Raw genomic sequence first — 27,306 nt, 5'->3', positions numbered from 1 at the left:
TAAACCCATTCATTCATCACACAGGCAGTTCTTGAGTACCTGATTAATTTGCATGCCCATGGAGGTAAGTATGAATAAATACACATAAGCACATGAATCCTGAAACAATACTCAAGGTTTGTGCAGGGCATCATTGAAGGGCAATAGGACAACAAAGCAGGTAGATGAGAGGCTTAGGACAGGGGCCCAGGATAGTTGTTGCTAAATATTCCAACTATTCGCAGCATGCTCTAACTAATGGGACTTACTGGTCGATTCAAACATTTAAACTGTGATATGTTTAAAATGTCAACAACCCTTCACCCTATGTAGGCGTCAGACCCAGAATTTTATGTAGGAATTACTTTATCATCCACTGGTCTAGTGATGCCCAAGCCCCTGGAAGAGCATATGACACTGGGCAGAATCAGCCTGCACACACTTCTCTCTGGCTATATTAGTTCAAATGTAAGCATGGATCCTAAACTGTATTATTATAGGGAAAATCTCTCTTTCTCCTTCCTGGAAATTGAGAAGATGGTAAGTTGGGGCAGTGGTAGCTGGAATGAATTCACTCCATAGTGATAAATAAAGCTGGATTCAGGGGGCTGGACTGAAAAGTCCAAAAATATTCCACTCATGCCAAGTATCTCCATTTTGCCTTCCTCTTAATGCTTCCTTGTAATTGGTCTAGCCTATGATATTTTTTTTAAATCTTTTTTTTATTGAGAAAATGAGAAAAAAAACAAGTTTCCACCTCCTCCCAGCCTCCCATTTCCCTCCCCCTCCTCCCACCCTTCTCCCCCTCCTCCCACCCTTCTCCCCCTCCTCCCACCCTTCTCTCCCTCCCCCTACTCCTTTCCCCCTCCCTTTCCAGTCCAAAGAGCTGTCAGGGTTCCCTGCCCTGTGGTAAGTCCTAGGTCCTCCCCACTCCGTCCATATCTAGGAAGGTGAACATCCAAACTGGGTAGGCTCCCACAAAGCCAGCACATTACATAGGATCCAAACCCCTTGCCATTGTCCTTGGCGTCTCATCAGCTCTCATTGTTCGCCATGTTCAGAGAGTCCAGATTTATCCCATGCTTTTTCAGTCACATTCCAGCTGGCCTTGGTGAGCTCCCAATACATCAGCTCGGCTGTCTCAGTGGGTGGGTGCACCCCTCGTGGTCCCGACTTCTTTGCTCTTGTTCTCCCTCCTTCTGCTCCTCATTGGGACCTTGGGAGCTCAGTCCAGTGCTCCAGTGTGGGTCTCTGTCTCTATCTCCATTATATGTTGACAATGAAATAGATCCTCAGCAGCAAGAAAGCATAAGATGCCATCCCTCTGTCCTGAGCTCAGGAGTCAAAATCTTCAGTCACATGCTATTAGAACAGTTACAGGGCCTCGGCCAGACCCTTAAGAAGGGCATAAATGCCAGCTACAGGCCCAGCATGTTTGACCTGGAAGAAAGAGGTTGTAGTCACCATTCTTGCAGAGTGGACAAAGTCCTCATTCCTCCCCATCCCAATCTGTTCTTTTCCAAACCAAGGAAAATCCAGATATCAGAGTCTGCTGATGAGGAACCCAACATATCACAGTTTAAATGTTTGAGTTGACCAGTAAGCCCCATTAGTTAGAGCATGCTGCTAATAGTTGGAATATTTGTCACCTCTACAACCCAAGTTGAAGTTTAATAGCATTATATCAGTATTGAGAAGTGAGGTTTTTAAAACATAATTGAGGCCTGAGGGCCCCGTGCTCGTGGATGGGACTGATACCATCAAAGCCATAAACCAAGGACATTGAGCCTATAATTAGTGATCCTGGAGAAGCTAAATAAGGAGAACCCAAAGAAAAACATATAGGCATCCTCCTGAATATTAACCTTCAGCAGGTGATGAAAGGAGACAGAGACAGAGACCCACATTGGAGCACCGGACTGAAATCTCAAGGTCCAAATCAGGAGCAGAAGGAGAGAGAGCATGAGCAAGGAACTCAGGACCGCAAGGGGTGCACCCACACACTGAGACAATGGGGATGTTCTACTGGGAACTCACCAAGGCCAGCTGACCTGGGTCTGGAAAAGCCTGGGATAAAACCGGACTCTCTGAACATAGCGGACAATGAGGACTACTGAGAACTCAAGAACAATGGCAATGGGTTTCTGATCCTACTGCATGCACTGGCTTTGTGGGAGCCTAGGCAGTTTGGATGCTCAACTTACTAGACCTGGATGGAGGTGGGGGTTCCTTGGACTTCCCACAGGACAGGGAACCCTGATTGCTTTTCGGGCTGGGGGGGGACTTAACTGGGGGAGGGGGAGGGAAATGGGAGGCGGTGGCGGGGAAGAGACAGAAATCTTTAATAAATAAATAAATTTTAAAAAAAAGAAACTAGACTTTAAAAAAAAAAACGGATAAAATTAGTCTTCCTCCCTACCTTGCTCTCTCTCACCCGCTCACCCTCCACCATATGATGGCACAGCCAGAAGACTTTCTGAAGTTGTCAGTGCCGTGATCTTAGAATTCCAAAGCTCCAAAACCAGGAGCCAATATACTTCTCTTCATTATAAATTACATGGTCTCAGGCCTGGAGGGAGATGTCACTTGGTAAAGTTCCATGTAAGCATAGGGATCGGAGTTTAGTTCCTAGAACTCGCACAAGAAGCTTGGTGTATACACCTGTAATTCTAACCTTTGAGAAGTGCAGATAGCAGCACCTGGTGAATGATACTTGAGTGTCCCTTCTGATCTTCAGGCACATGGTGCACACATGTGTGCACAACACACAGATATACACACATATATACATATATAAATACATTTTAAAATTATTCACTTTATGTATTCTGTTACAACATTGTTTGCTTAGGTAATATTCTGTTACAACATTGTAAAAGGAGACTGTGCGTTGGTTTCCTGGCTGCCCTGAAATGAACAGTCTCCTTCTAAAAACTGATGCCATTATGTAACAAAAGACTGTGTGTTAGTGTCCCAGCCCCAATAATTACACAGAAACTATATTAATTACAACACTGTTTGGTTGGTGGCTCAGATGTATGTCTAGCTAGCTCTTACATATTAAATTAATCCATTTCTTTTAATCTATGTATCACCACGAGGCTGAAACCCATCCTAAGAATCTAGTAACCTAACCAATATTTGGAATTTACCCAAATTTGGAATTTCTTCTCATCCATGATGTCTCCCCTAAAGTTCCGATAATTTCATTATTCCGCAAACAGCCAGTTTCAACACTTTGGATTTTCTCTATTGTGCGTTTGTTTTCTATTTCATTAATATTTATTCTGTTTTTTTCCCTGGCATTTTGAATTAGTCGCCTAAAACATAGCATATCAGCCACCCTCTTTCCTACCACATGAACTGCTGGCTTAAGTTGTATCCCATGTTAGCTACATCTTGGTTTGTCTTAAACAGCATAAGGAGCTACCATCTGCCTCAAGCAGTTTCCCATGATGCAGTTGTTCTCACATGAACCCCTGTGGCTCAGATAGGGTGTTGTTGTTTCATGGAGGTTTCACTGCCTCTGTGTTCAGTTGTGTGGTGGTGGTGGGGGGGTGTGGACATCACACCTTCTCCCCAGCATCGCATCGGTGGAGGTGATGATGCCGACATTCCTTTGTGCAGAGCTCTGCTTTCGGGTATTTCCTCACGGGTTCATTCATTTCCATTTTCCTTGCTCTTTTCAATGACCTGGCTCAGCCTGACCACTGGCCAGTTCTGTCTGATTCACACCTCAGTCTGTGCTGTTGTTCTTGAAATCTTTTTTTTTCCTGATGTTCTGTAACAGACTGGATCACCTTGGCTTGTTACACACTTTCCTCATCTGAAGGTGACTCATGTTGGTCTTTATCCGTATGGTGACAATGATTTTTTTTTAATTGCTTTTGGTTTTGACGCAGGATCTCATATAGCCCAGGCTGGCCCTGAATTCCTGATTCTCCTCCCTCTACCTCCTGAGCAGAGGTTTATATAGGCGTGATCCACCACACCCAGCTGTGGTGCTGCTTTTGATTGACCTCCCTTAGCATCCTGACTTTAGCCAGACCTCAATGGCTATTCGCTCAGTTCAACCCAGGCTCGAACAACAGCAATGCTATAAATAGATAAATCAGGAATTAGCACTCTCTGCTGTGTTGGGTTTTCATGTAGCAGAGCCTTAGGCAGGGAGAGGTTCTGGTCCTTGTGAAATGTTGCAGGAGCAACCTCAGGAAGGAGTGGGTGAAGTCAAACTCAGACAAAGCCCAGATGTGGCCTGCTGCATGGACGTGGATGGGGCTAGGGTGGGGGAGCTCTGGAGCAGTTTTGCTTCATTCTCCTTTTGGAGCAATGACTCCTGGCTGTCCCTGAGAAGTAGTCAGTTGCTAGCTGGAAGTTGCCTGGGGTGGGAAGAGGGACTTGTGACTTCCTGGTAGCAACAGATCAGTCAGCTGAGGACGAGCTACCAGAGTAGTTGTGAGCAATGGGCAGTCTATAATGCTAACAGCACAGAAAGCAGGGGCTGGCTTGGTACTGTGTCCTGCCACATGCCCTTGCTTTGCTAAAGAACAACTCCAAAGCCCCATGATTGCCCCAAATAGAGCACCCGGCAGCATGCAGGGTGGAGGAAGAGCCTAGGCTTCTGAATCGGGTCATACAGCAGCATGTTGCTTTCTCCGTGACACCACCTGACAGCGCTGGGCTGGGGTAGGCTTGCTGGTTTCATTCACTCTGAACAGATGGCCTCACCCTTTTAGTTGTATACATTGCTGGGCTATTTTGATATTTATGATGTGAAATGTCACTCAGTCCATTATTAATTGTAACCTGAATGTCCCTAGGTCTCACTGGGCTGTAGGTACAAATGAGGTCATATTGACAATTAGTAACCAATTAAGCTAGCTCATTAGCCCCCGTCCCTTTAATGGCTGTAATCCGTGCCAAGGCTGGTTATTTCTGGAAGCTCCCAAGGGGTGTCCCATATGTGCTTGTTACAAACTGTAGCCTGCTCCTCAGCTGTTCCTGCTCACTCCACGGCTTATAGTCAGTGCTTGACTTACTACCATTGATCAGTTTCCCTCCCATCTCCCTGGAGTGCCAATAATACACTGTTTGATAAGGGTCAACAAAGTCTTTACTGAAGTCTGGAGGCGTGGGTATTTCATATCTCTCTATTAAAACTAAGTATTTAACTTTTTACTTTAATTCAAAAATACTAAACTTAAGGAAATTTAGTAAACCAATAGAATTAAGTTAGTTTATCATGTCTTATTTTGAAAATGCTAATTATCTTAACCATATAGATGTATGACTAAATGTATATATTATATACTAAATGTATACTATATATTATATGACATATACTGTACAAAATGTATACCTTATATACCAAGTGACTGTATTATATATTAATATATGATAAACGTATACATTATATATTTAATACATATAATTAAATATTGCCTCCATAACATTGACTAGTAGGCAAATCTGAAGGGCATTTTCTTGATAAATGATTGATGTAGGAGGACCCAGGCCATGGTGGATGGTACCATCTCTGGGCAGGTGGTCCTTAGCCTCTTAAGTGATGGAATTACAAGCTTTTGACAAAATGTATGGCACTGAACTTTTCAACTACAAAATTTCCATTTGGTTCTCTTTATAGTTTCTTTATCTTAATTAATAGTCTCTATTTTGTTTAGATATCATTTTCAGACTTCCCATTAGTTCTTTGGATCTATTTACAGTAGTTTCTTTAGGCCCATGTCTAGTAGATCCAGTGTCTGCTTCCTCTGTGGTAGTTTTTCCTAAGTGGGGGTCATATTTGCTTTCTTATTCCTTTGTGTGACATTTAATATTGTGTTTCAGACCATCGTCTAAAAATGATATAATGTCGAAAGTGTGGGAGCCGGATTCCTAACCTTCTCTGGGTCTGTTTTTGCTGTTCAATATTAGTCAGTCTTTGACAAGTGACTTCTGAAGGGATTCTGAAAGGCTGTATCATCCCTGTGTGTGATAACCATAGGCTCTGCTCAGTCTGGTGACTTCTGAAGGGATTCTGAAAGGCTGTATCATCCCTGTGTGTGATTACCATAGGCTCTGCTCAGTCTGGTACCAGAGAGTTCCTGAAGCAAGCGCCTGAGGCAGACATCTGCCTGGGGTCTCTGATGTGTGTGGCTATATGTCATCATAGCTCAGAAACTCTGCTCTCGTCTTTGCTTCTGGCCTGTGTAGAACCTCTAGATCAGTCTGAGGTGACCTCTTAGTGGCTGCTCGGGTATCTCCTGAGAATTCTCACTGCTGCATAATTGGTCTTTGGCAAGCATGTGACCTTTTAGATGGTCAGGAATATGATGACAGCCACCACCCCATTCAGCCTTTGTGTTTTTGCTTCTTGGTTAGTCTAATGTTGCCCTCAACTGTTACCCATAACCTCAGTCAATGGTGATGTGAAAACCTTAAAAGAAAAAGCCAGCCTCACCTTTTTCCTTCTTAAGGCCATAACCAAGTGAGTTCAGATAGAACAAGTCCTTTGGGTTGGGGTTTCAAAAGAACTTCCAAGTTGCATAATATTGAGTGATGAAGTTTATTCTGCTCCCTCTGGTATCAGGAGCACAGACTCATATTTTTCAAGGCTATCACTGAACTGCTGGGAAGGGGCAGGGTTCCAGTAAGCTCGGTGCCACATGCTTGCAATTCTTACTAAGATTAAGCCATAATTCTTGATTAAATATTTCAAGGATTCTAGAAGCTTGGGGCTAATTTCCAGAGTTCTAAACATGTCGATTCTGACTACTACTTCCAACTTTTATGGAAGACCAAACTTTCAGAATCTTTCCCTGGTTGTCTTCTTCGATGTCGCCTTTGTTTCTACTGCTTGGGATTCTGGGCACTCGTTTCTTGTGTTAGAGCTATTATGGATTCATGACTGCAATTCTTTGCTAGCCTTCCCCTCGCTGGAGTAGCTGAGTCCTTTAATTGATATTCCTGTGAAAGAAAGTCAGGTGGACCATCTCTGCCTATTGACTGAGTCTCTCTGGTGTTATTCCTGAAGCAGGCAGACAAACTCTTTTTCCTTTGCAAGGATTTTTACTCCTTTCAAGGAAAAAGTACTGACTTAAAATTCAAAACTTCAGGCCATTTTTTTTTAGTGTGCTCAGTTAACTCAGTACGTGTTGATTGTTTATGTATTAAGAAAAGAAAATAAACACGGGTGAATTCAGTATTCACTGGATTGCCTTCCCAGTTCTCTTCTGCATCTCTGTTCCTTTGCTTGCATATCTCTCTTCCTCCTATCTGATATTTCTAACCTCACAACCCTACCCTGGACCATGTGAACCCCATCATGGCTGGACCCTGACAAGAGTGAATGGGGTTTTCTTGACGTGGCCTGGTGGTTTATAGATGTTAAGGCTCCGGCTTTTTCTCATTGGCTCACCCCAGATGTCATGCGAACCTTGAATAAACTCTGCTTGTCCATATGGATGGTTTTCTCATAGAAGTAGAAAGCTCTGATCACTGGGTAGTCTTCACTTGTGAAGAACCAGCCTAGGTGTTCTGAAGGTGAGCTCTCTTGGGTGAAATCCTCAACTAATAACAGATGGGGCTTGATGAGCAAGTGCCCCGCTTGCACAGGTGAGACAAGGCTGGTGTGTCACTGAAACAATCTTCCACAGTTCCTGCTGGGATTAGACTCTGGTCACTTAGAGCATGCACCTCCTTGTGAGCCTGCTTATTTTTGCTCTTTTCCCTTCTTCACGCCCTCACTTCCTTGTCGTATGTTATGGACTCAGCTAATGGATAAGTTAATTGCATTCATGTTCTTGCCCTGTGGCCTACTTCTATACAAACCCAAACTCAGACAGTTGAACAAGCAGCTTCCGTCCTGATGTAGGTGGGTCTTGTATCTATCTGTTGCTTTCACACATTAATAGAAATGGGTTAATCAAGATGTGAGAGTTAGCCAGTAAGAGGCTAGAGGCAGTGTTTAAATGAATACAGTTTGTGTGTTGTTATTTAGGGTGTAAAGCTAGCTGTGTGGGAGTCGGGCAGGACGAAAAGCAGGCCTGCTTGCCTTGTCACTACACCGTCCAAGTTACCAGAGACCATAATGCTTGGTAAGAAATCCCTGGTGGAAAAGGAAGCTTTTTTCTCTGTGGTTTTGATCTCTTTACCAAGATATACCCAACCGGAGAATTCTGTCCATCTTCCCGTGTGAGACTGAGTTGAGGAAACATTGTCTTCAAGTTGGGAGGGAGCTCAAGGAACCAAGACAGTTCCAACGCCTCCTGAGTACCCTGGGATCTGACAGAGGAAGGTCAAATGTCACCAGAGCTTGCATGCGGTTTAAATAAGGCAGACATGGCAGTATATTGTTCTTGTATCAAGGGCCTTGCTTCTCCAGCAGAAAAATCTCTATTTCCTTCCAGTTAAGTAGAAGAGGCCCTGGCATGGTCTCACCAAGAGCCACGCTATTATCCCATCCGAGTCAACAGTCACTTAAGAGCCCTCCTATGTTTTTCTAAGAGCTTGAACTTTGGAAGGTGATGGCCAGAACAACTATACTAAATGTCGCTTACTGCAGCGGTGAGTTGTGAGGCCAGCAGAGGGCATTCTCAATATCGCCAAACCTCATTGAGTAGTCAAAGTCAGAGAGGAGCCTTTCACAGACCTTCAGTCACCCGATTGGCCTACAGGCATCTTCTTGATTGCTAACTGACGTGGGAGGGGCTACCTCACTGAGGACAGCATCATCCTGAGACAGGTGGGCCTGGGCAGTAGGAGAAACGGAGCTGAGCCTGAGCCTCAGAGCAAGCTAGTCATAGTCCTCCGTGTTTTCTGCTCCGACTTCCTACTTTTTGATTTCCAGCCTCAGCTCCTCTCAGCGATAGACTAGAACCTGTAAGTTGAAGCAAACCCATTTTTCTCAAGTTACTTTTGGGCTTGGTGTTTGTCACATCACCAGAGACACAAACTAAAACAGCTGCTGAGAAACAGGAGCAATGTGTCTGGACCCCCACATGGACTCCTGGCGAAGCTAATAGGTAGTTATTGATATGAGGTTATGAGCGTCCTTGGTTGAAGGGATGTGTGCATTGGTGGTGATGGAGGCCTCTGGCTGTGTTTCTCTCCACCTCTGATATTTCCAGGGCCTGAGCGCCATTGGCCTCCTAATTATGGCTATTTCCTGCTCCTAACCAAACGTTCTAAAAAGACAGTTTGTTTTTACTTTGTGTTCCATCTTATTTATTCTTTCTCTAAATAAAAGTTTGAGGCTTTAAAGTATATTTAGAAAATAAATTATTTAAGTTAATAAATATCAGAATTTAAAAAGAAACCTAGTTTATCTTGATCTTCCTCCCACCTCCAGGAGAAAAAAGACCCCCTCAAGGCTCAGGGCTTTTAACTGTCATTCCATGTCCCACCTCCTCTGTGCTGTAGAAACTGGAAATCTAAAAACCCAAATTCTCTAGGCTTCATGGACTCCCCTGTAGATTCTTGGTTGGATTTGCCAGTGAGGTTTAGGCATACACAGTTCGAATGGGGTAAGGAAGCAGAGACCATGACTAGTGGCAGCTTCTGGTCTCTGCTTTTGTGTTAGACGTCTGTGTCGACGGTTCCAGTGAGTGCAGAGTCTGCTGCAATAAATGACATGCTAGTGTATAGCTGTGATCTCGTTAGTGGGAGGTCCATGCCTCCAGACCTCCAGAGTCTGCTGCAGTAAATGACATGCTGGTGTATAGCTGTGATCTCGTTAGTGGGAGGTCCATGCCTCCAGACCTCCAGAGTCTGCTTCAGTAAATGACATGCTAGTGTATAGCTGAAATCTCGTTAGTGGGGGTCCATGCCTCCAGACTTCCAGCTCTTTTATTGATTCTGTAAGTTCTAATGTCCTGTATTAAAAACTTTTGGGGTTCATACCTGTTTAGGTAGGGTGTGGTGGCTCACACACTTAATCCTTTCACTTGGGAGGTAGGGGCAGGAAGATCTCTGTGAGTTTGAAGAAAGCCTGGTATACATAACAAGTTCCAAGATAGCCAGGACTAGAGAAACCTTGTCTCAAAAAGAAAAAGAGAGAGGGGGAGGAAGAGAAAGAGGAAGGAAAACAGGGATAGAGGGAGGGAGGGAAGGAGGGAGAAAAGGAGAAAGGAAGGAAGGAAGGAAGGAAGGAAGGAAGGAAGGAAGGAAGGACACTGGGGGTTCTCCTGACCTCTGCACACATGCAAAAACAGGTTCACATGCACACACACATACACACGCATTGCACACACATAATTATTGACCTTGTTGCTTAGCAATACAACCTTTCCCCACTTTGGGGTTGCACGGTCATCTGTGAGCTGAGGCTCGCTGCCACGCACCCATATCAGAGGATTATACCACATATTACTAACCTGGAAAGATGCCACACTCAAGGTACGAAACCCAGTTTCTACTGAGTACTCATTGTTTTCACACCATTGAAAGCAGAAAATCAAGCATTGAGCCACTTTAATCGGAGGCCATCTAGATTGATGGGCAATAACCAGGCTGTATAAATACAACACTCTGATCCACAGGCTGTGGCAAAAACGCCCAGGAAACAAAGCTATAATCTCTACAGCAACTGGCCTCACACATCTAGAACTTAGTCAGTGAAGGACAAAGCTTTCCTAGTTTTTGCCAACATTCTACCTAGGACCAATCAAGAAAAGCCAAATTGGCTGTGCAAACCAACTACTCAGGGTACTGGGCTGCTAGTCAGTCTTTCTGCAGCTTCTCTGGGCCAACAACCTCCAACCAGGGTTCACCAGAATATGCTAGAATATGTCCCAAGTCCTCTGCCTGCCTCTAAGTGTCTCCCTGTTGCAAGTAATGTGGCCAAGCCCTGCCTTACAAGCTCTGAATGAGAAGCTCCTCTTTGATCTCATTTGGGCAGTTTATTCCACAGAGTTCACAGAAGAAAAAAAATGTAAGAGGCCAATAAACAAGAGAGAAAAAACCCAAATGAAGCTAATCTAGAAAGAAATGCATTTTTTTTTAACTTGACAAAAGTTAGAGATCTTTAGGAAGAGAAACTTCAGCTGGGAAAATGTCTCCACTGATTGCCTGTAGATAAGTGTGGAGAGCATTTTCTTGATTAATGATTGATGTGGGAGGGGCCAAGCCTTTGGAGGTGGTGCTACCCCAGCTGGGTGGTCCTGGGTTCTGTAAGAAGGCAGGCTGGGCAAGCAAGCCAGTATGCAACACCCCTTAAAGGCCTCTGCATCAGCTTCTGCCTCAAGTTCCTGCCTTGACTTCCCTTCATGCTGGACTATAAACTGAAATAAACCTTTGCCTTCCCAAGCTGCTTTTGGTCATGGTGTTTTATCATAGCAACAGAAACCTAATTAAGACAGTGACAACCTTTTTTTTTTTTTGCCTGATTTGGAGGACATTTCATAGTATTAAACAAGATTTTTTTAAAAAGGTGCCAGTTCTTAAGCCTAGTAACTCCAATTTGAGCAACTCATTTTACAGAAATTTTCTCATGAATAAAGTACAAAGATGCTCACTAATTGTTTGTACAGACTAAATGTCATAAGCAGAATGAAGAAACTATGGACTGGCCAAGCTGTGGCGTTTCCTGCGATCTCTAATACAGCACAGTGCTGGCGATAGAGAGAAGGCTGGGGTAAAAGGCAGTGGAGAAGACGCAGCAGAGGCCACAGGGCTGTTTGTAAGCTTGTGCATGCTCTTGGCATCTCTCTAGCGACTGGACACAAGGCCATAGAGGTTGGTCCCAGAAGTAGAGTCTGAGAAGGGGAGGGGAGTCTTTTGCTTTATATGTATCTTCACTGTTTGTGTTTTTATTATGATCACGTACAACCTTGGTAATGAAAAAAAAATATCAAATTGAAAAAGGAATTAGGTGGGGGATGCTGTTCTGGTAATGGATTCAGTCCATCACCTATGTTCTCACTTCTCCTCCTACTGTGGCTGAGATATGCAGACTATGGATGGGTTTTGGCAATAGCTTTGATTCTTGGAACAATAGCAGGGATAATGAGGAACCCATTTGATTGGTAATGCTCAGCCACACCTTGCCAGAGGCAAGAAGAACACTGGTGCAGGTGTCTGCACATCCAGTCTCAATTATCTGCTATTGTCCAGGAGTGAGCTGATCTCACAAGTGAGTCTTCCAGAGCAATAGAAGCTCATGATCCCTTTTAACAGCTAGATTTGTCTGTCTTTCTTTCTTTCTTTCTTTCTTTCTTTCTTTCTTTCTTTCTTTCTTTCTTCTTCTTCTTTTTTTTTCAGTTTAACTGGTTTTGAGGCAGATCTTTCCTAAAGGAATTGCACAGCTCTGTTTTCTCGAACACAGAACACATCCCCAGTGACTTAGATTAGACCACGGACTGGTGAGCTCCAGCTGTGCTTTATGTCTGTCTGTCTGTCCCCATGGGAGACACTGCAGTGGATGGGGACGCTTGACTCTACTTTGACATGCAACCAATTGCTGCGATTTTGAATTTGAATTTACGTGTAGTAGGATATACACATCCTTTGAAGATAATGCACCTATTGGGTCTTACCCACTCAGAGGAAACTACTACCTATGGCTTGTAACTTAATGGTTCATTGTTTCATCTTACTTTGTGTCCCCATAGGGGGACCCAGTGCAAAGATTAGGGTAAACATATTTCCCTTGGTAACCCCAGAAAACACAAGGATGAGTGCTTGGAAAGAGGAAGGAGAAGGACAGGAAAAGGAGCCCAGCTAAAGGCAGGTTGATGAGTAGCCAAGGTTACAGGGAGGGACATAAACTCACCATCTCCTGGGTACCCTCTGAAAGATAGTGGGACTTGTTTACTTATTATATCACCTTCAAGAAAGGAAACTGGAGGATGTGTTCACAATGCCCATTCCTCTTATATGCCCACCACCACCACCTAAAGGCTATAGAGGCACAAAGCAGGGGATTGGATCTTTAGCATTTTATATCCTTCACCTTAGCTGGATGATATGACATTCTCAGACAGACACAGGAACAAGAAGGAATAGAACAAACAGAGTCAGAATCATGGACTACACCTTCTCATGACCCCGTGAGCTATAAGATAAAAGGAGATGGACAGTGAAAACTATATATCAAAAAAAGTTCAAAGATAATGAAGTAATTACAGCATGCGACTATTACATAAATCCTGATTCAAACTGAAATAAACATAGGGCTTGTGTGGTAACAAATTTGGAACTGCCTAGATATTGACTTTTGAAGAATTGTTCTTATTTTAGGTGTGATGGTGGTATTGTGGTTATGTTTCAGGAAGAGACTTTATTATTAACAGATACACCCTAAAATATTTATAGATAAGATAATATGATGTCTTGAATTTTCTTCAAAAGAACACACAAAAGGGAGGAAGCAGATGGGGGCTAGGATTAAATAAGATTGTCCAGGAGTTAATAAAATGCCGAGGCTGATGCTGGTGGGATTGGCAGATCGTGATACTCTGCGCTCTACTTTTCCATGATTGAAAATTTATACAATGAATTTGGTAGAAAGTATTACACAAATATTTCATTATACACTGCGGTACGTGCCGTGACAGCCCCGCACAGTGTTCATATTGTGCCACTGAACCTGACCCACGGGGAAGCCACGTCTGGGCACGAAATGTGCTTATGTCCCTATATTGATTCCTTATTATTAAAATATTGTTTGGGAAGATATATTAAAGCCATTTTTTTGTTAGAAAAACTTTTTTTTCCATTGCTAGGAGTTGAACCCAGAGCAATGAGGCCTGCTAGCCAATGCTATGCCACTGAGCTCAGTCCCAGCCCCTCTCCATTCTCCTCAAAGCGTTTGGGAGGTAGGTTTTATTTTTATTGTCTCTATTTTTGTTAAATGCTTATCTTTCTTTTCTAACTTGAAATTTGGTCTGAGTATGAAGTCGAGGGAGGGCCAAGGGTGTCAGTATCTGAATAAAAGGGACATGTCTGTTATGTCATTGCTGAGATAACTGTGAAAAGAGAGGTAAGGAGCGCCTAATCATATCCATCAGTCCCTCAGTCCCTCAGTCCCTCAGTCCCCCAGCCAGCTAGACATGCAACTGTATCCCTTCTTCTTGAACCTGCTCCCCTGGTAGAATAGAGTCCAGGTGGTGTTGCACGATTCCAAGGTCAGGGAAGGTCAGTTTCACCTGTTGGTCTTGGGAAATCCTCTGGGAGAGTCTTGAGATGCCATGTAAGAAGTTTGATTACTCTGGGGTGGTCCTGCTGTAAAGAAACCCAAGCTGTGTGAGATCATTGGCAACAGCCCTGGCCGCATTAATCGCCAAACCCACAAGGAAAGATGGTTCTAAAGTATTCTACTCTCAGTCCATAAGAGACCTCAGTCGTCTTTGTAGATCTTTGTAGTAGAGGCCCTCGGAGATAAAAGGAGAGACATAAGACATACCCACACAGTGTCGTGTGAGTATAAGAAAATTATTACTTCATGACACTAAGTTTTGGGATAATTAGATACCAGTTACAACCAGAATATAGGTCCAGAAAAATTGTGACTCCCACAGGGGCCAAATATCAGATATTCTGCTTATCAGATATTTACATTACAATTCATAACAGCAAAATTATAGTTATGAGGTATCAAGGAAATAATTTTAAGGTTTGCGTTTGTCACAACATGAGGACCTGTATTAAAGGGTCATAGCATTAGGAAGGCTGAGAGCCACTATTCCAGAAGCTGGTATTGTAAGTGCTGGGAAGGGCAGAGTTGAACTTAGGCTGAGGAAAGGGAAGGAAGCATGCCCACAAATCCATTAGTTTCGAGCAGGATAAAAGGTACCCAGCTGTAAAACAGGCATAGCCTCATTTATTGGCCTCTTCATTTTTTTTCTTCTATGAACTCTGTGGAATCAACTGCCCAGATGAGATCAAAGAGGAGCTTCTCATTCAGAGCTTGCAAGGCAGGGCTTGGCCACATTACTTGCAATAGGGAGATACTTAGAGGCAGGCAGAGGACTTGGGACATACTCTAGCAGAAGACAGGGAAGCTTCAATCTGGTGAACCCTAGTTGGAGGTTGCTGGTCCAGAGAACCTGCAGAAAGGCTGACTAGCGGCCCAGTACCCTGAGTAGTTGGTTTGCACAGCCAATTTGGCTTTTCTTGATTGGTCCTAGGTAGAATGTTGGCAAAAACTAGGAAAGCTTTGTCCTTCACTGACTAAGTTCTAGATGTGTGAGGCCAGTTGCTGCAGAGATTATAGCTTTGTTTCCTTGGCGTTTTTGCCACAGCCTGTGGATTAGAGTGCTGCATTTATATAGCCTGGTTATTGCCCATCAATCTAGATGGCCTCTGGTTAAAGTGGCTCAATGCTTGATTTTCTGCTTCCAACGGTGTGAAAACAATGAGTACTCAGTAGAAACTGGGTTTTGTACCTTGACTGTGGCATCTTTCCAGGTTAGTAAAATGTGGTATAATCCTCTGATATGGGTGCGTGGCAGCAAGCCTCAGCTCACAGATGACCGTGCAACCCCAAAGTGGGGAAAGGTTGTATTGCTAAGCAACAAGGTCAATAATTGTGTGTGTGTGTGTGTGTGTGTGTGTGTGTGTGTGTGTGTGTTAACAAGCCCAGGAGATCTGTGTGCATCTGTCTTCATCTCCCATCATGCCATCAGCGGGAATAAAAGCACAAGTCATAATGTATGACTTTTTACATAGATTACTTAGGTTCTCAGGTTTGCAAGGCCAATACTTTAGCACTGGATCCATCTCCCTAGCTCCTCAAGACATTTTTTTTTCCTTTTCTGACATTTTCAACAAAGGGTGGTACTTTATTGTCTACATCATTGTGAGCCGAGGAGCATTGGGACATTAGCTCCTGATCACTTCGTTGTCTTCATTTCTCTTGCCCATATTTCTTCAGGGTTATTGATTTTTTTTCCTGGAAGTTTCTGAACTCAAAACTGGGACACTAATCTTTCAGCTTCAACCTTTGGGATTTTGTTCCACAATTAAAAAGGAAAAAAATTATGTATGTTGGCTTTGCATAGACTGTTAAAAACCAATGAGTGCAGGTGTACACTTCTCTCCTGCAATGCAGCTAGGCTGCCGTGTTTAGTAGAGAGGATTTGAACCTCTCCAGATAACGAGCTTTGTAGATGAGATGCAAAAGCAGGCCTGCTTTGTCCTAATGCAGGTCATGCGATGCTGAGGAGTGTGCATGCAACCGGAAGCAGAATTTATGACACCTATGAAGTGGGACAGAATGGGGTCCCATGGACGCCCCATTCTTTTCTGTTGCTCTCCTTTCACACACAGATTGCCAGGCACATATATAAATGCCACCCTGAGTGCGGAGAGGCTCCCCAGAAGCTTTTCTTAGCATAAGATTGAAAATCCAGTTTTGACAAGAATAGCCCCAGATGTTACTATTTAAAGCCTGATTGTTCTACACACAGTAGGTCAATAAATCATGAGACCCACAGCTGCTCCAGTGTCTAGAACCATTAGGCCCCATGAGTGAAGCACACAGCGGGGAGGAGACAGAGTGCACAGAAGGCTCCTTGAGAAACAAACACTTCCTTATGTGCATTTAGGTCAGCTGTGGGGAGTTGCTCTCATAAAGGGTATTTTATGAACCTGAATAATAGGAAATTATATAAATATACATAACAGGTCCCCACAATACATATGGAAGGAATAAAGAACAGCTAAGTAATGGAGAATTAAGTGTACTGAAGGGTTCATCCAGCCTTTTTATTAAACCACGAGAGAGAAGCTTCTATATTTATAATGTTACCTTGATGTTGTTGAAGGGTGCTGATATATCTAAACAAGGATTGCTTGGGTTGGACCTCAAAGATAAAACTGATTGGAGGGGGTTTGAGACCAAAACTAGAAATCGGGCTGCTCTATCTTGCTTTTCTGTTGCTGTCATAAGACACTCTGATCAAAAGCAAGTTGAGGTAGGGAAGAGTTTGTTTCAGCTTTTACTTCCAGGTCACAATCCATCACTGAGGGAAGTCGGGGTAAGAACTCAAGGCAGGAACCCGTGGCAGCAACCATGAGGAATGGCTGCTTGCTGGGTCACTGTCCAGCTCATGCTTAGCTAAATGTCTTATGCAACCCAGACACACCTGTGATGCATCTCACAGTGGGCCTTTCCACATCAATCAAGAAAATCTCTTACAACATGACCACACAACAATCTGATTATGGCAATTGTCAGCTGACGTTCAGTGGCCCAAGTGACTCTGGGTTGTGTAACATTGATAAGCAACACAAGCCAGCACATGAGCTAACTGCACACCTGCATTCATTCTGTACACCCAAGGTTGTTCCACTAGGTGTTCAGTGAGTGCTAACTGCATGCCTGGCCTTATGCATGGTTTGGAGGCTCAAATGCTGATGATTCCAATACTGTGGGCTTACAGTTTGGAAGAAAAGCCAGAAATAAAGTAGAAAGAAAATATATGAGGCTGGGTGTGGGGAGCTGCATACGATCCTGGCATTCAGGAGCCTGGGATGAAGAATCCAGCTCATTGGGACTGCACAGCAAGACCTTGTCTCAAAATAAAGCAAAGCACATGAATAATGAGCAGACTTCCTCCAACAAATTGGCACACCAATGTGTGCTAGCTAAATCCACATAAAACCTGAGAGGGCTTGGAAAGGAATTCTAGACACTAAAAAACAAAGTTTAGCCGCATTGATTTTCCCAAATGGGCTTTGCTTGCTGGCGGCATGCTGTGGCTCCTTTAAAAGAGGTTTTCCTGATTCAGTGGTAGCAGAAAAAAAGCCGCACCATTTTAAAATGCCAGCTTTCTGGGCCATGCTACCAGCACAACCTCTGACTCCTTCAGGAGGCTGAGCATTTCAATGTGGTTGTGAAGAGAGTGCTACAACTTGCTTAATGGCAACATAGACTGGCTGTGTGCCTAAAAATAAGGCTCTGAGCATGGCTCTCATAGGTAGCCAACAGCTCTGCCATGTTGGACTGGGCAGGCTAAGCAGGAAATGCCATATTTCTCCTAGCAATGACACCACTTAAGCTCATAAAAAGGGCTTAGCATTTTAAGAAGCACTTCTGGTGAGAAAAAGGTAATTATAAATACACAATAAAGACAGAGTCATATAAAAAAGACCTCTAAATGGGCCACAGTGTTGGATAAATGTGCATATGCTTGGGAGAGAAAATAAAAAGAATATAGACAGTTATACAAAAGTAAATGGTGGATTTTTTAAAAAGGTAATGTCTTTAAAGAGACAGAGTAACAAGCAATAGATTTAAAACAAATAAGCCATATAAAGATGGAGAATACACAGAGAGTCTGGATTATGTATATTATTGTGTTTGCTTTGAATTTTTTGACTGTGAAGGAGCTAAGTACAAAGAGACATTTCATTGTATGGGCTGCTAAGCTAAACCAGCATGTATATTATAAAGGTATTTTGACCTCAGAATTTGGGTCTAAGGATATGTTGCTTTGGAAGAGAGGTTCTTCTTTTGTGTCCACAAAGAATGAGAACTTGTGGATTCATTCCAGGCTAATGTGGTCTGAAAGGTTGCTATGAACACCCCCAAAAATTTACTTTGCCCAACTTCTGACTGAGATGAAACTATGAGATACACTATGAAAGACCTGATTAACAGCACTCCCAATCAGCAGGAAGTAGTCATGAGAACTATGCCCAAATTCCCAAAAATTGTTTATAAATGTTTCTTTACATTTAAAGGGGGATATGCTATAGATATTTGCATTGGTATGGATCTTGGCTTATTAATACAAATTTAAGGTCAGTTTTGTTATATGAATATTTCTGCTCTTGATTAAGGTATTGTATTTGTGTAGTTCATTTTAAAAGGTAATGTATAATTAAGAAATATAGGTTAATAGATAATTATCTATAATAGTTAAACTTGTAGTCATGTTAGTTAGATTTTCTAGATTACAGAGATGTATTTCAGATGGATAGGCATTCTTCAAACCTTTCAAAGACTACGAATATGACATTTAAAATGCTTTAGGAACCAATGACTTTTGTTTGTTTGTTCGTTTTGTTTTTGTTTTTTGTTTTGAGACAGGGTTTCTCTGTAGCTTTGGAGCCTGTCCTGGAACTAGCTCTTGTGGAACAGGCTGGCCTCAAACTCACAGAAATCTGCCTGCCTTTTGCCTCCAGAGTGCTGGGATTAAAGGCATGTGGCACCACCACCCGGCCAAACTTGGGACTTTTCATGACAGTCAGACACATCTACTCCTGGCATCAATTACTTCAAGAGGAAAATGGGCAATAAAGAGGCTCCTTATGGAGTTGGTTAGCCATATGGGCAAGAAATTGCTCTTGCCTGGACTTATTGATGAACTGAACATGCAGGATCCACAGAGAAATGACTGCTGAACTTGTCTAAAGGTGAGATGATCTTTTGGGGTTCCTTCTTCATGAAAGAGTCTGATAGGCACATTCAGGACACAGAAGAAAGTTACTGACAAACTGCCAATATAGGTGGAACTGTCTTTGAAATTTCCTGCTTTGTGGAAAATTCTCCAGGATACTATGGGCCTGTAGGCTGAAGATGGATGCTCCAATGGTACATAAAAACTTTGGGTGACTGTCCAGGCAGTGAGATGTCTCTGTCAATTCTAGAGTTTTGAAAGTTGCTTACTTACAATGCACTTCCTGTTTACTTAGGTAATATTATATCCTTCTGGAGTCATTAATGGAGGTAATATTATATCCTTCTGGAGTCATTGATGGAGATATAGTTTTCCTTAGTCATGATAAAAGAGAAAATAGATATAAATATTATAACTGTAATTCTTACTTGATACCTGTTTTGTTATATTTAATTTTACTATGTTAAAGTTAAAACCTTCCTTTTCATTTAAACAGAAAAGGGGAGGTGATATGGGATTCCTCTCTGTATGCTGTGAATATCATTGGTAAATAAAAAAAACTGCCTTGGCCTGTTGATAGGGCAGAATTTAGGAAGGTGGGGAAAACTAAACTGAATGCTGGGAGAAAGGAGGCAGAGTTAAAGAGAAGTCATGTAACCCTGCCAGAGACAGATGCCAGAACTTTAGCTGATAAGCCACAGCCACATGGTGATACACAGATTAATAGAGATGGATTAGTTTAGGATATGAGTTATCCAAAAATATATTTAAGCTGTTGGCCAACAATATTGCAAATAATATGGTTTATGTGTAATTATTTCAGGGCTGAGCAGTTGGGAAACAAAAAAGTGGACTCCCCGACAGATTACTGCTTATGAAACCAATAAAGGACATTCTCTGTCCAGTGCCAGAATAATGAGCAAAGAAGATTGTATCAGTCTTTTTCTTTTGGGCCACCAACCAGATCCCAAATTATGACACAGAGATTTATTAATTTTGAATGCTCAGCCTAGCTTAGGCATGTTTCTGGTTAGTTCTTTTAACTTAAATTAACCTGTTTCTCTTTTATCTACTTTTGTCTCAAGACTTTTTACCTTTTTTTAAACTTTCTTCCTGTTTATGTCTAGCTAACTAGCAGCTGCCTGGCTTCTTACTTTCAGTGTGTCCCTTATTTTTTTCATTTTTTTCTCCTTCTCTTCTCTGGCCTAGATTTTTTCTCCTATTTATTCTCTCTACCTGTCAGCCCCACCTATCCTTTCTCCTCCCTAGCTATTGACTATTAAGCTCTTTGTTAGACTAATCAGGTGCCTTAGGCAGCAGGCAAGGTAAAACAGATACTACATATCTTTTCATAATTAAACATACATCCTTACATCATTAAACAAATGCACCATAAACAAAAGCAACACAACTTTACACAGTTAAAGTAATATTCTGCAGTATAAACAAATGTAACACATCATTGCCTAGTTAAAGTAATATTCTATAGCAGAAGATGAACAAGAACACTTGTGGCATCTGTGGCAGTTCATTTTGGTCATTCTGGCTTGTCTTGGGGATGTCCAGATAACTGACAAATGCTATTTCAGGTTGTGTCTGTATAGGTGCTTCAGGAAGAGTTTAGAATTTGGACTGGTGAATGAACAAAGCTAGCGTCTCTCCCCAGTGTGGGGAGCATCATTCAATCCCTGAAAGTTTAAAGAAATGACAGGTGAAGCCAGGGTAAATTCACTCTGAGCTGGGCTAACTGCCTTCTCCTGAACTTGGACATCAGAGATCATGGCCTTTGTGATTCAGAATGTCACACACAGCACCAGGAACCAGTGGCTCCAATCCTCAGGCCTCCTGCCTCATATGGGACTTCATTATTGGTTTCCCTGGTGACCATCTTACAGACAGCAGATCATGGGACTCCTCAGCCTCTGTACTATGATCTATTTCCCATGATAAATCTTTTCTTGTACATATCTGTTGACACCCTGCTGATTCTCTTCTTTTCTTTAAAAAATACTTTTCATTTTAATTATGTGCTTGGTTGGGGGTGAGAGGCTGTGTGTATGTGAGTGAAAGTGGATGCAGAGTCTAGAAGAGGATGTCTGCCTGTAGGAGCTGGAGGTTCAGGCAGCTGTGAACCACATGATGTGGGTTCTGAGAACTGAACTTGAGTCCAAGGACCGTTTATGCTCTTAGCCATTAAGCAATCTTTCTATCCCCTGATTATATGTTGATAACCTTGGTTAATACATATTTTAGTAAGACATATTAAAGCTTAAAAAGATACTACTTATTTATGTAAACTTCACAATTAATGAGACATGTATATTTTATCTGATAACTCTTTGGGCTAGCCATATGATATGTTCTAGTCCTGGTCAGCAACAAATGTAGAGGAAGCAAAGGCTCAAATGCACTAGAATGTAGGGATTGTGTTTTCATTGTTCTTGGAAACCTATATCTGTCACAATGCTAAGAGCAACCTATTACAGAAATATTCTCCAGTTATGCCCATTGTCTCAACTATTAGCCCATCATACTAGATAGGTACCACTTAGCAGCCAGCTAAGAGCTAGCATAGATGCCAATGAGCTTCCAAAACCCAATGTCTTGGCTTATACTTCCATCCTAGCCTGTTTCTACTCTAGAAATGTATTTCTCGCAGTTTGGAAGACTGGGAACTCCATGATGAAGGCACCTGCAGATTCAGTTCATAGACGGTCCTTCATCCTATGTCTTTATTAGTGCAGAAGGCAAGGCATACAAGGCAGACTTCTGGAGTCACTGTTGTAAATATACATCCCATTGATGAAGGGGCTCCTGCCTCTGTGTCCTGATTACTGCCCCAAAGCCCTACCTCCTAACCACCACACTGCTGCTTTAGTTTCTAAATATGAATTTGAAGGTAGATAAGTCTTCAGATCGAAGTGACTTCTCTTTATCTCTTGGTATTCGCATCCAGACCTTTTAGGAGCACACACTGATGCCAATTCTTATATTTTGATGGACTTTAACTTTTGGTTCCAATCAAAGCTTTAGGTATATAGACAGAATGAAAGGAACTAAAGCCACAAAGTTTAAAATTTCAGTAAAGAAATTGGATCCAAAGAAGAATTTCATACACGTTTCTTGCCCCCTTTCTTCATCAGAGCACAAATTTGGGAAAATTCTGAGGACAGGGAGTTTTCAGATCTGGTCTGTCCCCATGAAGACTATGGTGCTGTGACTATTTTAAAATTGGTCCTACTTACAAAAGCAGATGCATCGTTTTAAGGCTGGTGAGCCATCTAAGAAAGCAGTAGAATTTCTTTCTAACTGGACACAAAGAGGAGAATCCATAGAGATACTTCAATAGCTCAGGGAGAATGGATTCTCAGTTGCTTTCCTCTAAGATGCCATGAGTGTATCAGACATCAACACCAAAGGAGGCCAATAACAAAACCTTGGGACCCATTCCAACAGGGCAGGCAGATCAGATGACACATAAGGGAAAACAGGAAAGCAAAGAACCCTCTTCTATTGTCCATGTGCTCAGTCTTCCATATTCAAAGACAGTTTTAAATATGTATCATCATTCCAGTTAGCAAGGCAAGCTTGCTAATAACGGTGCGATTCAGCCATCACTACTCCAAATAAACACATCAGAAATGCCATCACTATAATCAGATTAACAGCTGCCCTTTGCATTCTGCTCCGAATAATCATTCAGACTCTCTTTTGTCAACTTGGCAAGTATAAGAAGTTTCTTGAGCATTTGTCTGTGTAATGCTTATTAGTTTGTATAGGCGGCTTGGTACAGTAAAGAGTGTTCACTTTCATGATTTCATGATTTTTGTGCTACATGTCATTATTCACTATGGGAGTTAGTACCTTTTCTGAGAACAATCCTACAATAGACTAAATGTCATTATTTTCAAAACTACCCTCACAGATTATTAGCTATTCCATCCCCTTCTGAATACTTTCAACTCACATATCCAAGCAGTTGTTCATAATTGCATTATTCCTGAGGCTGATTCTTCTTACCAATAAAGCCTGAAAATGCCTTTTCAATAGCCAGACACCCACTCCTGTGAGCAAAACTGTCTCTACCCATTTGGAGCATTGGGCAACAGCTGGGCTCTTTTGTAAATAAATTGAGAGCTAGTGATGAATTTGTTTGCTATTGTAGTTGTATTCATGGCATGAAAGCCATTGAAATTCAGAGCTGTGTTATCTGCTGTTCAGCATTTTTATAACTTATGAAATCTAAGAGGGAGAAACATTAAAATCATTTATTTAAATTTTATCAAAACAAAATGCTTTTTTTCTGGCTCAGTCATTTGAGAACATTTAAATACAATAAACACTAAACAGGCTTGTTAAAATGGTGTCTGCAAGCATGTAATGAACACCTATTCTTCCAGAAGGGAGGCGGGTATTAGCCGTGCACATTAACAGTTCTTCTAAGAGGAGGACTTCCAACTATGAACTGATTTTTATTTCTTTTGCTCAGTTCCCTTTGACAGTCACTTGACCCCCCTCCCATCATGCTTTTCTGTCTGACTTGACCCCTTTCCATCATGGTTTTTGACTTGAAAACATCATATATCATTATGATTCAATCAAATATAGAGGAAAACAGGGGGAAAGCCCTGCAAAATGACAATTGTTTTTGTCATTCAGCCAATGACAATTGTTCAAAATAGAAACAGATCATAACCTTGACAAAATTTTTCTATTTCTGTCTGAACAATTCACTTCTCCACTCCCATGTCCTTTCCATTCTTCAGAGAAAGCAAGAACATTTCATTGTGATTGGTGCTTTTCATTGACTTGTCTGTGGGTCACCATTGTCTCCACAAGGAATCCCTGTTACTCATTAGTATCTTTAAATACAGCAAGAGGATATTCTTTCTAAGAGAAATTAATTCAGAGCCACGGCCACTGCCAAATTTATAAAACAAAGTTGGATGCGGTTTTATAGTGTGGCAGTAGTTACTATGTCTCTGTAGTTCAATTCTAGAGTGAGTCCTTACTGTGGGTGTGTGATAGAGTGTGTACCTCTGTGTGTGTGTGTGGGGGGGGAGTTCTTGCAGAAGAAGAGTAGGAGACAAGTACTTCACTTATTTACTTATAATAGATTTTTCGAAAGCCTTCGTGCCACGTTTGATGGAGTAAAACTGTAATCCCAACACCTGGAGGTGAAGACAGGACTATTTGAAACCAGACTAAGCTACATAGGACATTAGAAACCAGTCTTACAGTACAAAATAGACTGGGTGTTTTTGGTTTTGTTTTTAAAAAGGACACACAATCAGAAAGGAGTAGGGGTGGATCTGGAAGGAGTTAGGGGAGAGGTGGGAAGGATAAATATAATCAAGATGCATTGTATGCATGTATGTTTGAAATCTTAAAGAATTATTATTATATTTTTAAAAGGAACAGCTGCATGAGACCTTCTCAAAACAAAACAAACAAAACAGCCACAAGAAGATTGGATTCTGTTTTTTGAAACACTGAAAATTTTTTTTATTGACTAAATACACATGAAGATTGGATTCTGTTTTTTGAAACACTGTAGATTTTTTTTATTGACTAAATAGTTCCTTCAGAATTACTGGGATAAAAGAAAGCTAAGTGGAATGGGAGCATTTGGCAGTTTTCTACAGAAAGCTTGGCTCGGTCAAGGGAAACTCAGCCAGCAGTACAAATGTCCTCAGTTAGTGCTCTGCTCTGAAGCACCTCTTTATGTGGACAAAATTACCCAGCCCTCTACCTTTCTCGAGAAGTCTGCAAAGCCTTCCTAACCCCATCTAACTATACGAAGCCAACAGCCTATCCCAGCAGAGTTTCCCACAAGGTTCTACAGGTGGAAGCTCTTGGCTAACACAGACTCCAACTCTTTTCAAGCTGTATACCTGTTGTTCCTCAGTAGACATTTCTCATTTCCCCAAAAGTTTCTAATTTTCTTCTGATATGGGCAACTTAGAAATTTCTAAGAACTCTCAGGCAAAGAAAGTTCTATCTGTCCAGTTGCCATTCTATCCCCCTGAGACCTAGGAATGAATCTTGAACCAGATTTGTAATGTTTTCTTAGATCAGATCTCCCCATGCCGCCAAAGAGCTGTAAGATTTTTCCTAGGCAGATGTGAACACCCATAAACCCAGGTGGTCACAACAGACCAGCAGAAAAGAAAGGATACCACTGGAGTCCAATTTGGTGAGCCAGTGAGTTTTGTTGGGGCTACTTGCTGAAGCCTTGGTGAGGCTTCATGGCTCCATGGACCATGGATGACTCAAAGGCAACCGCATCATAGAAAAGCCCACTCCAGCGTGGATGATGACTCAGAAAAACTGCATCCCTAGAGCACCATGGTAACCAGCAGGCAGCTCAGGGGGTAGAGTCTCTTCTCTTCTCCCTTCTTTTATAACCTTAGGAAAGGATTTTATGAAATGTTTATGTTTCTAATGTTTCCCAACTCTACAAATTTTGGTTATTCCTTGGGGCTGAAGTGCTGTAGGAATCTCTACCATCAGTAGCCTTAAAGTTACCCACCCACATGGGCATGGCCTCTTATACTATATATGCCGATGTAAAGCACACTTCTGGCCTCTTTTCCAGCTGCAGGATTTGGTTGCTGTTCCCCGTTCCATCAGAGGATTGTGATTTGTGAGTCTACCCCTAAATAAATAATCTTTTATTACACTCAATTCTGAGCTAGTGTGGGATTTTTTTTTAGCATCCTCTTCACTGAAAAATATCCACACCCACCCCAGGAGAGGATATTTCAACTCAGTAGAGATAGCTGTACAACACTAGGCTGACCTTACACGCTTCACACTCTGCCTTAGTTTCCCCAGATCTGGGATTTCAGGTTTGTATTTCCACATTTGAACTTAGAATCAAGAATGATGTTTAGCTGGATTTTTATTATCACTGGTTAACTGGATTTAAAATACATTTCTTTATGCAAGTTACATGCACATACATGTGTCTATAAAAGGCAAATGGGTCCTTTTATTGAATTATTTGTGTATTCAGTGGGAAACTATTCACAATCAATTTATATGAAGGAAAGATTATAGCTCCTGACTGCCTAGAACTCACAGACTGGCAGGAAAATGCACAAATCCTGCTGAGTAGAAACTGTCCACCCACTGAATCATCTGATGTCAAAGATGCTTGGTTGGTGCTGATGCAAGTTAACAACTCTGAAAATAAAAATAAAAGAGTTTAGAGTTGGGAAGGAGTCCCTATTCTTTATATTGAATTTCCAAGATTTCTTATAAGGAAGTTTAATGTAAGTGTAAAATGCAAGAAGAGAACAAAAAGTATTGAAAAATGTGTATATAATTTATTTGTAACTATAACATACCATAAGAGATCATGGTTTTAATCAGAACTAAGTTAAGCATCATCGTATTTTTCTTTTTTATCCTGGAGCCCAACACATAGATTTTGCTGAGCATGTATTTTGAGCATGGCCCTGTGTGTGTTGCACAACTCATGCAGGGGTTTGCAACATATTGTATTGTATCACTGGTGTAAGGTGGTCTTGCACTTCAAAGAGACCCGGGGATCTGAAGATGTACCTAAGTCGGTAGAATGCTTGACTAGGATGTGCAAAGCCCTGGGTTGGATCCCAGCACCGTACAAGCTGCCTAAGGCAATATATGCCCATAATATAGCGCTGGGAAAGTGGAAGCAGGACGGTCGGAAGTTCATGGTTATTCTCAACTATATGCTGAGTTTGAGACAAGCTTGAGAGATATATACATACACACATATACACACACATATACACACACACATATACACACACACACATATACACACACATGCATATATATTTCAGCTCTTACCTGAAAGAAAGCACCCTTGAATTTCAGTAGCTTGATACAAGAGTTTCTTTCTCTTTCTCCTTATTGGATATAGGCTTCCATGAGTGATTCTGAGACCAGCATCCTTCCAGGCCGAGGTTCTAACATCCATTAGAACTTAAACATT

Source organism: Microtus pennsylvanicus, chromosome 2 (assembly GCF_037038515.1).
Source record: "Microtus pennsylvanicus isolate mMicPen1 chromosome 2, mMicPen1.hap1, whole genome shotgun sequence".
NCBI classification, from domain to species: domain Eukaryota; kingdom Metazoa; phylum Chordata; class Mammalia; order Rodentia; family Cricetidae; genus Microtus; species Microtus pennsylvanicus.
The sequence above is the reverse complement of the archived record's forward strand: the minus strand, read 5'-3'. Positions refer to the sequence as shown.